Here is a 12,451-nt window from a genome sequence, read left to right on the forward strand (position 1 = left end):
AGGGCCAACCGCACCAGCATATGGTCTCACAAGGGGTCTGAGGATCTCATCTCGGTACCTAATGGCAGTCAGGCTACCTCTGGCGAGCACATGGAGGGCTGTGCGGCCCCCCAAAGAAATGCCACCCCACACCATGACTGACCAGTCATGCTGGAGGATGTTGCAGGCAGCAGAACGTTCTCCACGGCGTCTCCAGACTCTGTCACGTCTGTCACATGTGCTCAGTGTGAACCTGCTTTCATCTGTGAAGAGCACAGGGCGCCAGTGGCGAATTTGCCAATCTTGGTGTTCTCTGGCAAATGCCAAACGTCCTGCACGGTGTTGGGCTGTAAGCACAACCCCCACCTGTGGACGTCGGGCCCTCATACCACCCTCATGGAGTCTGTTTCTGACCGTTTGAGCAGACACATGCACATTTCTGGCCTGCTGGAGGTCATTTTGCAGGGCTCTGGCATTGCTCCTCCTGCTCCTCCTTGCACAAAGGCGGAGGTAGCAGTCCTGCTGCTGGGTTGTTGCCCTCCTACGGCCTCCTCCACGTCTCCTGATGTACTGGCCTGTCTCCTGGTAGCGCCTCCATGCTCTGGACACTACGCTGACAGACACAGCAAACCTTCTTGCCAAAGCTCGCATTGATGTGCCATCCTGGATGAGCTGCACTACCTGAGCCACTTGTGTGGGTTGTAGACTCCGTCTCATGCTACCACTAGAGTGAAAGCACCGCCAGCATTCAAAAGTGACCAAAACATCAGCCAGGAAGCATAGGAACTGAGAAGTGGTCTGTGGTCACCACCTGCAAAACCAGTCCTTTATTGGGGGTGTCTTGCTAATTGCCTATAATTTCCACCTGTTGTCTATTTCATTTGCACAACAGCATGTGAAATTTATTGTCAATCAGTGTTACTTCCTAAGTGGACAGTTTGATTTCACAGAAGTTGATTGACTTGGAGTTACATTGTGTTGTTTAAGTGTTCCCTTTATTTTTTTGAGCAGTATATATATATATATATATATATATATATATATATATATATATATATATATATATATATATACACACATACATACATACATACATACATATATATGTATACATACATACACATCCTTTAAAAAAAAAATATTCCCCTTTATTACTTTCCAACCCCACCACCCCTTCCCTAATTGGAGTAAACTAGTGAACAACAACGCTTAGGCCTCTACTTCCGGCTTATACATACTATAAACATTTTACAATAATTCTATTTTGTTTGTTTTTACTCCTGAACTTCCTCTACCCTCAACCTCTCCGATCATTTTCATGATGTCCATCCGGTTTGTTTCTATTTGCCATATCTTTCTAACTGTGCTCTTTCACAAAAGCTCTCAACCTATAATCAATATATATATTATGGACACAGTATGCTTACATTATTAGTTATCTTGTTATTAGTTGTTGTTAGTTGTTATTAGTCCCATCCTTCAACTCCATTCAACACCACCCATCTATCTCTTAACACCATTCATATTGGATTTCTATTTGCCATATATTTTTCAACTGTACTGTGATGTTTTACAAAAGTTCTGAACCTTTCTATTCTCATTGTTTCTACAGATTGTAAATTGAAAATAAACATTTTTGCTAAAAGTATTATTATATTATTGATCGATTGACTATGACTTTTCAGATCACCCAGTAGTGCTATCTGCAGGGTTAGCTCCAGGTATTGTTTGTTTTGACTCTACTAAGCCTTTTCCTAGCTCGTTTGTGAGAACCAGTTATAGCCTTCAGTCCTAGTTTGTGATTATCCTGCCTGTTTGCCTACCTGTGTATGACCATTGCCTGCCTGTGACCACGATTCCTGCCTTTTGCGAATGTGAAATAAACACCTGCTGCGCTCTGCGCGTGAATCTACATATTTTTCTCCCTGAGTTTTCATTACACAACACAAGGCACTGAACAGAGCGAGGAGTCAACCACAGTAAACTAAATCACCAGTGTTGTTTGTTTCTCTTACTTGTAGAAGAAGAAAGCTATTGAGAGAGAGAGAACTGTAGTCACCCTGCAGTTTATTAGACGGAAAGCGTTTTAGAAGGGTAACCTTGGTAACTGCTCTCAGGATAACAAGAACCTTTACAGTGTTACAGCTCCCATGAGCCTCAGTATGGGTGTGTGACCAGACAGATAGGCGTCCATTGGTGGCCCTTACACACATGCGTGCTCACACCCGCACACACACACACATGCACATAAGCACACACAAACTATTTCTCTCTCTTGTAGCGCACACACACTCTTGTAGTGCAACATGAGAGCGCAGCACTAACACCGGATGCTTTTCGTCCTCTGTTACTATGTGGACAGCAGTCAAGGATCAGGGACCTTCCTGTTTTTACTGGCCTCAGTACAGAACTCACTACCATGTTCAGAGACTGCCACACAGTGGTCACCTGGGGTATTACAGATAGTACAGCACCCACAGAGTTTGAGCTAAACAGCGTGCACTTACAAGCATATTCACATACAGACACACTTAGCAAGGGAGGACACCATATCAATTACATAGGTAAATTGTGTCAAATCACACCGCATAATTGTGAGCACAGAGTTGTTGTTATTATTATCATCACACAGATAATTATACTTTCTCACCTCAATCAGGTCTCACTGGGCACACACTGGTTGAATCAAAGTTGTTTCCACGTCATTTCAACTCAATTATATGGAATAGACGTTGAATTGACGTCTGTGCCAGTAGGGTGCGATAGAGTAAGATTCTTCAACACCAGAAACCACAACTTTAAGGTGTGATTTATACATTTAATTACTTGTGAATCGAGTACATAGAAAAATATGGTAAAATATGATTGATATATGATATATTCAAGTAAACCCATACACAGTTCGCCATTTTCAATAGTTTCTTCTAAATCAAAAGGAGCTGATGGCAATTGCAAAGGACGTCAGACTTATTGTCGTTATTATCACACATCAAATGTCTATACTTTGTTGTTTCCACCATCTTAGCTCCACAGCAAGCACCAGTCTAAACAGACCACTTAAAGTGCTGTTAGAGGCTTCGAAATACCTCATAACCACTTTCCCCTTTCCATTATAATGTTCCCTCTGCTCCCTGAAGGATGTACAGTATTCTACATCCCAAATTCCACCCTATTCCCTTCAAAGTGTGTTACTTTTGACCAGGGCCCATAGCGTAGTGCACTATGTAGCCAGGGAATAGGGTGCTATTTGGGCCGTTGCTTTAGCCTCAGCCCCCTTTGGCTCTCTACAGCTCCAGCTTAAGTCAAGTAAAGGGCCTGATCTTCCATCACCTGCTGTTCAGAACCTCTCCATCGCTCCTCCCTCTCCTCCTCTACCTGTCTGCTACAACCCTCTGAATGGGGTAAAAAGCCTTAAAATAGCCAGTGAACAGAGTGGCCTTAACACAACTCTTTTTGAAATGGCCATAACTAAACACAGTGGTCCACAAATGGTGGGTCGAGAATCAACAATGGAAAGGTCTTGGTGGGCCATGACACAAAAAGGTTTGGTAACTATTGGAGGATAAGGAGAGAATATATGACATGGGGAAGGGGGGAGTGGAGAGAGTAGAGCAGTGAAGAGAGGCTTGAGGTTCGAGAGAGAACAGTAGCTCAGCCCCTCCGATTGTGGAAGACTTCATGTCTCTCCAGACTCGGAAGTGCCTTGGCTACAGCTCTCTACCACCTCCATACAGCACTACAATACCCTTAATTAGCATAACCTAACTGGGGAGCATGTCCACATTTACAGCAATTACATTCCTTTGGTTTCTTAGCTGCCGCTACCGTCTGAATCACCACGGTATGATTAACCAGCGCTTTGTGTATCACAACGGCCGTGTGCCACAAATGTAATTTAATCTGCCGGTGTAGTGTGGACACAGGGGGTACATCCCGAATGGCACCCTAGACACTACAAAGTAGTGTACTACGCACGGAATAGGGAGCCATTTGGGACACAGTCAGGATATCGACAGGAATGAGAAGGAAATGAAAGAGTGATTGTAGGAAAGCCATGTCATCAGGCTTTATTACGATAAGAGAGGGGGATTAAAGGAGAGTTAGATTGGAATCTTCTTTCTCTCTCATCTGGAGGAAAGAGACCTCTGAGTCTCTGGCTTTAACAATCACAGATGGAGAGGTGGTTTGGTGAACCATGCTTGCACGATAAGGAACCTTGCCCGAGACCTGAAGTCTTGTGTTAGCGCCTAGTGATTTATATAGGCCTATGGTAAATCTACATCTGCTACTGTATGGTCTGCATGTTTGCATGCCATTGAGCAGCAGACCCATGGTGGGGGAATGCACTGAAGTGCTTAATACCAACAGTTGGTCCATTATTAGTCAGTGTTATGCAGGGAGTTGAGGGGAGGGGAGGGGTGGGAAGCTGGGAATCTCACATAGCCTACCAACATTAACTAAACTAAGGCCTAGATTCAATCAGATCAAGCGTTAATAGGCGATAGCCGACACCCGCATAGCTGATGTTTTGGTGGTGTTGGAGGAGTAACTGTATTGGAGCTATCAAATCGGTGAGCATAGACTAACAGTGAAATGTTTACTTACGGGCCCTTCCCAACAATGCAGAGAGAAATAAAATAGAGAAATAATAGAAAAATAATAACACGTAATAATAAAATGAATAATAAATACACAATGAGTAACGATAACTTGGTTATATACACGGGGTACCAGTACCGAGTCGATGTGCATGGGTACGAGGTAATTGAGGCAGATATGTACTGTACATATAACTAGAGTGACTAGGCAACAGGATAGATAATAAACAGTAGCAGCAGCGTATGTGATGAGTCAGAAAAGTTAGTGCAAAAAGGCTCAATGCCGATAGTCCGGGTAGCTATTTGGTTAAATATTTAACTAACTATTTAGCAGTCTTGCGCTTGGGGTAGAAGCTGTTCAGGGTCCTGTTGGTTCCAGAGTTGGTGCATCGGTACCACTTGCTGTGACTTGCTCTCAATGGTGCAGCTGTAGAACTTTTTGAGAATCTGAGGGCCCATGCCAAATCTTTTCAGCCTCCTAAGTGGGAGGAGGCTTTGTCGTGCCATCTTCACGACTGTATTGGTGTGTGTGGACCATGATAGATCCTTAGAGATGTGGACATCAAACTGCTAGCCATCAAGCTAACAACGTTAGTCCCAGATGAGTTTTCCAATGGAGCCCTCTTTGTCTGGAGAAGTAAATGATCGGTTCCAGCGCTGTAGGAGATTTATCTACTACGCTTTAATCGGGACAAACTGGATCACTCAAAGTTCCAATGCGGCAATTGTTTGCTTGCCGAGGATTATAGGCTTGCGGTGGCTTTCTTGATCACGCAGGTCGCCAGCCTACATAAGAAACTGGGGAAAACGCAGAGTAGAATGTTTACCTTTTTTACGCCGGTGGCTGGACGGCATTTGCTCTTGTTGGATGCATCGCCGCCTTGTCTTTTGTCGTTATCCGACTGGCCGTTGTTGCCTGGAGTTCGTTCGCCAGGAGAGCCATCTCCTACATCTCCTCCCCCATCTGATAGTGGAGTTGAAGGAACACAGCAAGAGGAGCATGGCAATCAACGATGGTCGCATGTCACGAGCCGTGGAAACCGAAAACAGCAGCCTCCCACAAAGCAGTCTACACTCCCAACGAGAGGCCCTGCGCCGATACAAACAACAAATAGTTTCGCCACCCTGGAAATTGATCTTCCTGCACCTTCGTTGCTGGGGGTACCTGTGTCTGTGGCCGCTGTGCCTACTCCTACTCCTTCCCCTACGATTTCGAAGTCGACGTCAGCAACCTTCCGTCCCTGCTTTGGATCGAGCGGGGCTTCTCCATCTGTCGGAGGCCTGTACCAGGCGCCGGGAGCTACGGGCTCAAGTTATCCTGCCTCTCACCCATCCTTAAAGGGTTCTCCGAATCCTGTGACATTACTAAGCTGCTCCCGAATGTACTACGCCAGGACATGGACATCGATTCTATCGTAGTCCATGTGGGTTTTAATGACATTCTGAAGGGCAGCTCTGAACAGTTGAAACTGGATTTCAAAGAGCCAATTTTCTCTCTGCTAGACACTAATAAAAGACCCATCATATCTGGCCCTGTGCCCTCTCTGAATCATGGCACTGAACACTTTAGCAGGATTCTTTCTCTTCAAAACTTGATACGTGATTATTGCAGCTCAATGGGTGTAACTTTTGTTGACAATTTCGATACCTTTTGGAAACAAAACACGTTTTATAAGGAGGATCGGATCCACCCAAATCATTTGAGTGCCTGGATCCTTTCACAGCATTATAAGGCTGCGTTGAGACAATGACTTATCAATGACCCAAGCCTAGCTCAGTTAATCCCTACCATTGTGTCGCTGAGCCATCATAATGCTTTAGCAAATGTACATTATACCCTCTAACTGCCCTGAATGCCTCTGCTGATCCTACAGCTATTGTATGCAGCAATCATGTGCTTATGAACCAGATTTATGCCGTTAGCACTGAGGCGGTGTGCCCTAGTAGGAAGTCCACTATTTGCAGCTCACCCTGAACTAACATAAATAACATGAGAATATCTACTTCTGCTAAGCTTCCCGGTAAAGCACTGAAAACAAGCAAGCATCCCAGAAAAGTGATCAAAATAGCCAACATTAACATATGTAGCTTAAGAAACAAGGTTCATGAAATTAATAACTTGCTAGTAACAGATGACATTCATTTTCTGACTATCTCTGAAACTCACTTAGACAATACTTTTGATGATACAGTAGTAGCAATACAAGGTTATAACATTTACAGAAAATACAGAAATGCCAATGGTGGAGGTGTTGCTGTTTATATTCAGAACCACATTCCTGTAAAGATTAGAAAGGATCTCATGTTAAATACTGTTGAAGTAATATGGCTACAGGTTCATCTGCCTCACCTAAAGCCCATTCTTGTGGGAAGCTGCTATAGACCATCAAGTGCTAACAGTCAATATCTGGATAACGTGTGAAATGCTTGATAATGTATCTGATATCAACAGAGAGGTATATTTTCTGGGTGATTTAAATATCAAGCTGCCACTCAAGAAAAAGCTTCAAACTGTAACCAGTGCCTGCAACCTGGTTCAGGTTATCAGTCAACCTACCAGGGTAGTTACAAACAGCACAGGAATGAAATCATCAACATGTATTGATCACATCTTTACTAATGCTGCAGAAATGTACATGAAAGCAGTATCCAGATCCATTGGATGTAGAGATCACAATATAGTAGCCATATCTAGTTAAAACAAAGTTCCAAAGGCTGGGCCTAATATAGTGTATAAGAGGTCACACAATACGTTTTGTAGTGATTCCTATGTTGTTGATGTAAAGAATATTTGTTGGTCCGTGGTGTTTAATGAGGAACAGTTGTTGCACTTGACACATTTATGACATTGCTTATCCGAGTTACTAATAAGCATGCACTCATTAAGAAAATTACTGTATAAACAGTTAAATCCCTGTGGATTGATTGATGAGGAATTGAAAAAATTGTATGGTTGAGAGGGATGAGGCAAAAGGAACGGCAAATAAGTCTGGCTGAACAACCGATTGGCAAACGTACTGCAAATTGAGAATTCATGTGACTAAACTGAATAAAAAGAAGAAGAAACTACACTATGAAACAAAGATAAATTACATAAAGAGGGATAGTAAAAAGCTTCGGAGCACCTTCAGTTACATTTTGGGGAAAAAGGCAAACTCAGCTCCATCATTCATTGAATCAGATGGCTCATTCATCACAAAACCGACTGATATTACCAACTACTTTAATGATTTTTTCATTGGCAAGATTAGCAAATGTAGGTATGACATGCCAGCAACAATTGCTGACACTACACATCCAAGTATATCTGACCAAATTATGAAGGACAAGAAATGTAATTTTGAATTCCGTATAGTGAGTGTGGAAGAGGTGAAAAAATTATTGTTGTCTATCAACAATAACAAGCCACCGGGGACTGATCACTTGGATGGAAAATTACTGAGGATAACAGCGGACGATATTGTCACTCCTATTTGCCATATCTTCAATTTAAGCCTACAAGTGTGTGCCCTCAGGCCTGGAGGGAAGCAAAAGTCATTCCGCTACCTAAGAATAGTAAAGCCCCCTTTACTGGCTCAAATAGCCGACCAATCAGCCTGTTACCAACCCTTAGTCAAGTTCAACAAGCACAGCACTTACACAAATTACTGATACTAGGCTGAGAGAAATTAATGATAAAAAGCATGTGGGGGCTGTTTTGTTAGACTTCAGTGCGGCTTTTGACATTATCGATCATAGTCTGCTGCACGAAATATGTATGTGTTACAGCTTTACATCCCCTGCTATATTGTGGATAAATAGTTACCTGTCTAACAGAACACAGAGGGTGTTCTTTAATGGAAGCCTCTCCAACATAATCCAGGTAGAATCAGGAATTCCCCAGGGCAGCTGTCTAGGCCCCTTACGTTTTTCAATCTTTGAGTAAGCCAGTGTGTCTACAGTGAGGGAAGTAAGTATTTGATCCCCTGCTGATTTTGTACGTTTGCCCAGTGACAAAGAAATGATCAGTCTATAATTGTAATGGTAGGTTTATTTGAACAGTGAGAGACAGAATAACAACAACAAAATCCAGAAATACGCATGTCAAAAATGTTATAAATTGATTTGCATTTTAATGAGGGAAATACGTATTTGACCCCCTCTCAATCAGAAAGATTTCTGGCTCCCAGGTGTCTTTTATACAGGTAACGAGCTGAGATTAGGAGCACACTCTTAAATGGAGTGCTCCTAATCTCAGCTTGTTACCTGTATAAAAGACACCTGTCCACAGAAGCAATCAATCAATCAGATTCCAAACTCTCCACCATGGCCAAGACCAAAGAGCTCTCCAAGGATGTCAGGGACAAGATTGTAGACCTACACAAGGCTGGAATGGGCTACAAGACCATCGTCAAGCTTGGTGAGAAGGTGACAACAGTTGGTGCAATTATTCGCTAATGGAAGAAACACAAAAGAACTGTCAATCTCCCTCGGCCTGGGGCTCCATGCAAGATCTCACCTCGTGGAGTTGCAATGATCATGAGAACGGTGAGGAATCAGCACAGAACTACACGGGAGGATCTTGTCAATGATCTCAAGGCAGCTGGGACCATAGTCACCAAGAAAACAATTGGTAACACACTACGCCGTGAAGGACTGAAATCCTGCAGCGCCCGCAAGGTCCCCCTGCTCAAGAAAGCACATATACAGGCCCGTCTGAAGTTTGCCAATGAACATCTGAATGATTCAGAGGAGAACTGGGTGAAAGTGTTGTGGTCAGATTAGACCAAAATCGAGGTCTTTGGCATCAACTCAACTCGCCGTGTTTGGAGGAGGAGGAATGCTGCCTATGACCCCAAGAACACCATCCCCACCGTCAAACATGGAGGTGGAAACATTATGCTTTGAGGGTGTTTCTCTGCTAAGGGGACAGGACAACTTCACCGTATCAAAGGGACGATGGACGGGGCCATGTACCGTCAAATCTTGGGTGAGAACCTCCTTCCCTCAGCCAGGGTATTGAAAATGGGTCGTGGATGGGTATTCCAGCATGACAATGACCCAAAACACACGGCCAAGGCAACAAAAGAGTGGCTCAAGAAGAAGCACATTAAGGTCCTGGAGTGGCCTAGCCAGTCTCCAGACCTTAATCCCATAGAAAATCTGTGGAGGGAGCTGAAGGTTCGAGTTGCCAAAAGTCAGCCTCGAAACCTTAATGACATGGAGAAGATCTGCAAAGAGGAGTGGGACAAAATCCCTCCTGAGATGTGTGAAAACCTGGTGGCCAACTACAAGAAACGTCTGACCTCTGTGATTGCCAACAAGGGTTTTGCCACCAAGTACTAAGTCATGTTTTGCAGAGGGGTCAAATACTTATTTCCCTCATTAAAATGCAAATCAATTTATAACATTTTTCACATGCGTTTTTCTGGATTTTTTTGTTGTTATTCTGTCTCTCACTGTTCAAATAAACCTACCATTAAAATTATAGACTGATCATGTCTTTGTCTGTGGGCAAACGTACAAAATCAGCAGGGGATCAAATGCTTTTTTCCCTCACTGTATGTATGCGGATGACTCAACATTATACACGTCAGCTACTACAGCGACTGAAATGACTGTAACATAAATCATGTGGAAATTGAGGTGACTAAACTGCTTGGAGTAACCCTGGATTCTAAACTGTCATGGACAAAACATATTGATACAACAGTAGCTAAGATGGGGAGAAGTCTGTCCATAATAAAGCGCTTCTCTACCTTCTTAAAGGCGCTATCAACAAGGCAGGTCCTAGAGGCTCTAGTTTTGTCGCACCTGGACTACTGTTCAGTCGTGTGGTCAGGTGCCACAAAGAGGGACTTGCAATTGGCTCAGAACAGGGCAGCATGCCTGGCCCGCTGCCTTGGCAGCAGCTAATGGGGATCCATAATAAATACAAATACAAATACACAGAGGAACTTGAAGCTCTCGACCAGCTCCACTACAGCCCCATCGATGTGAATGGGGGCATGCTCTGTCCTCCATTTCCATTAGTCCACGATGAGCTCCTTTGTCTTGCTGACATTGAGGGAAAGATTATTGTCATGGCACCATACTGCCAGGTCTCTGACCTACTCCCTATAGGCTGTCTCATCGTCGTTGGTGATCAGGCCTACCACCATCGTGTCGTCAGCAAACTTAATGATGGTGTTGGAGTCATGCGCTGCCATGCAGTCGTGGGAAAACTGGAGTACAGGAGGGGACTGAGCACGCACCGCTGAGGACCCCCCATGTTGAGGGTCATCGTGGCAGATGTGTTGGTGCCTCACTCACCACCTGGGGGCGGCCCGCCAGGAAGTCCAGGATCCAGATGCAGAGGGAGGTTTTCAGTCCCAGGGTCCTTAGCTTAGTGATGAGTTTGGAGGGCACTATGTTGTTGAACGCTGAGCTGTAGTCAATGAACAGTGTTCCTTTAGTCCAGGTGGGAAAAGGGCGGAGTTCAATAGAGATTGCGTCATCTGTGGATCTGTTGGGATGGTATGCGAATTGGAGTGGGTCCCGGGTTTCTGGGATGATTGTGTTGATGTGAGCCATGACCAGCCTTTCAAAGCATTTCATGGCTAAAGAAGACGAGTGCTGTGTGGCGATAGTAATTTAGACAGGTTACCTTGGCGTTCTTGGGCACAGGGACTATGGTGGTCCGCTTGAAACATGTAGTTATTACAGACTGGGTTAGGTAGAGGTTGAAAATGTCAGTGAAGACACTTGCCAGCTGTTCAGCGCATGCTCTGAGTACGTGTCCTGGTAATCCGTCTGGCCCTGCGACCTTGTGAATGTTAACCTGTTTAAATATCTTACTCTCATCGGCTACGGAGAGCGTGATCACACAGTCGTCCGGAACAGCTGGTGCGCTCCTGCATTGTTCAGTGTTGCTTGCCTCAAAATGAGCATAGATGGCATTTAGCTCGTCTGGTAGGCTCGTGTCACTTGGCAGCTAGCGGCTGGGTTTCCCTTTGTAATCCATGATAGTTTACAAGCCCTGCCACATCCGACGAATGTCAGAGCTGGCGTAGTAGGATTCGATCTTAGTCCTGTATTGAAGTTTTGCCTGTTTGATGGCTCGTCAGAGGTTGTACCGGGATTTCTTATAAGCGTCTGGATTAGTCTCCCGCTCCTTGAAAGCGTCAGCTTTAGCTTTATCGCAGTGCGTATGTTGCCTGTAGTCAATGGCTTCTGGTTGGGATATGTATGTACGGTGACTGTGGGGATGACATTGTCAATACACTTATTAATGAAGCTGGTGACTGATGTGGTAAACTCCTCAATGCCATCGGATGAGTCCTGGAACATATTCCAGTCTCTGTTAGCGAAACAGTCTTAGCTTAGCATCCGCTTCATCGGACCACTTCCATATTGAGCCACTGGTACTTCCTGTTTGAGGTTTTGCTTGTAAGCAAGAAATCAGTTTTTGTGTTTTCTTATTTTCCCTCTTGAAAAACAGTAAACATAAACGTGCTCACTAGTCTATAGCCTATCCATTATGTTACTGGGTTCTATTAAATCTGTATCACAGAAGTTCAGCATCACAGTGTGATTGAAATTGAAAGACAATGTTCCCGAGTTAGTGGAGACTGCATTCACATATGTCGGCTCCATCGAAAATGACCTTTACATTTCTATTGCGCAATCTGGAAAGCTTCAGCGACACAGATTGAATAGAGCCCCTTGTCTCAAATCACTCTAATGACAGTGGATCAATAAGCCCTGCCGTTCATAACGGTAAACAATTCATAACAGTACTGGTAATTGCTTTCTCTGAGGCTCTGAGCATATCATCTGTGTATTGTGGGTGAAAATGGAAAACAAATGAGTCTTGACCCCAACTAGTCTCCCATCATTCCGTGGAGTTTGGCGGC

This window comes from Coregonus clupeaformis, chromosome 14 (genome assembly GCF_020615455.1).
Source record: "Coregonus clupeaformis isolate EN_2021a chromosome 14, ASM2061545v1, whole genome shotgun sequence".
In the NCBI taxonomy this organism is placed as follows: Eukaryota; Metazoa; Chordata; class Actinopteri; order Salmoniformes; family Salmonidae; genus Coregonus; species Coregonus clupeaformis.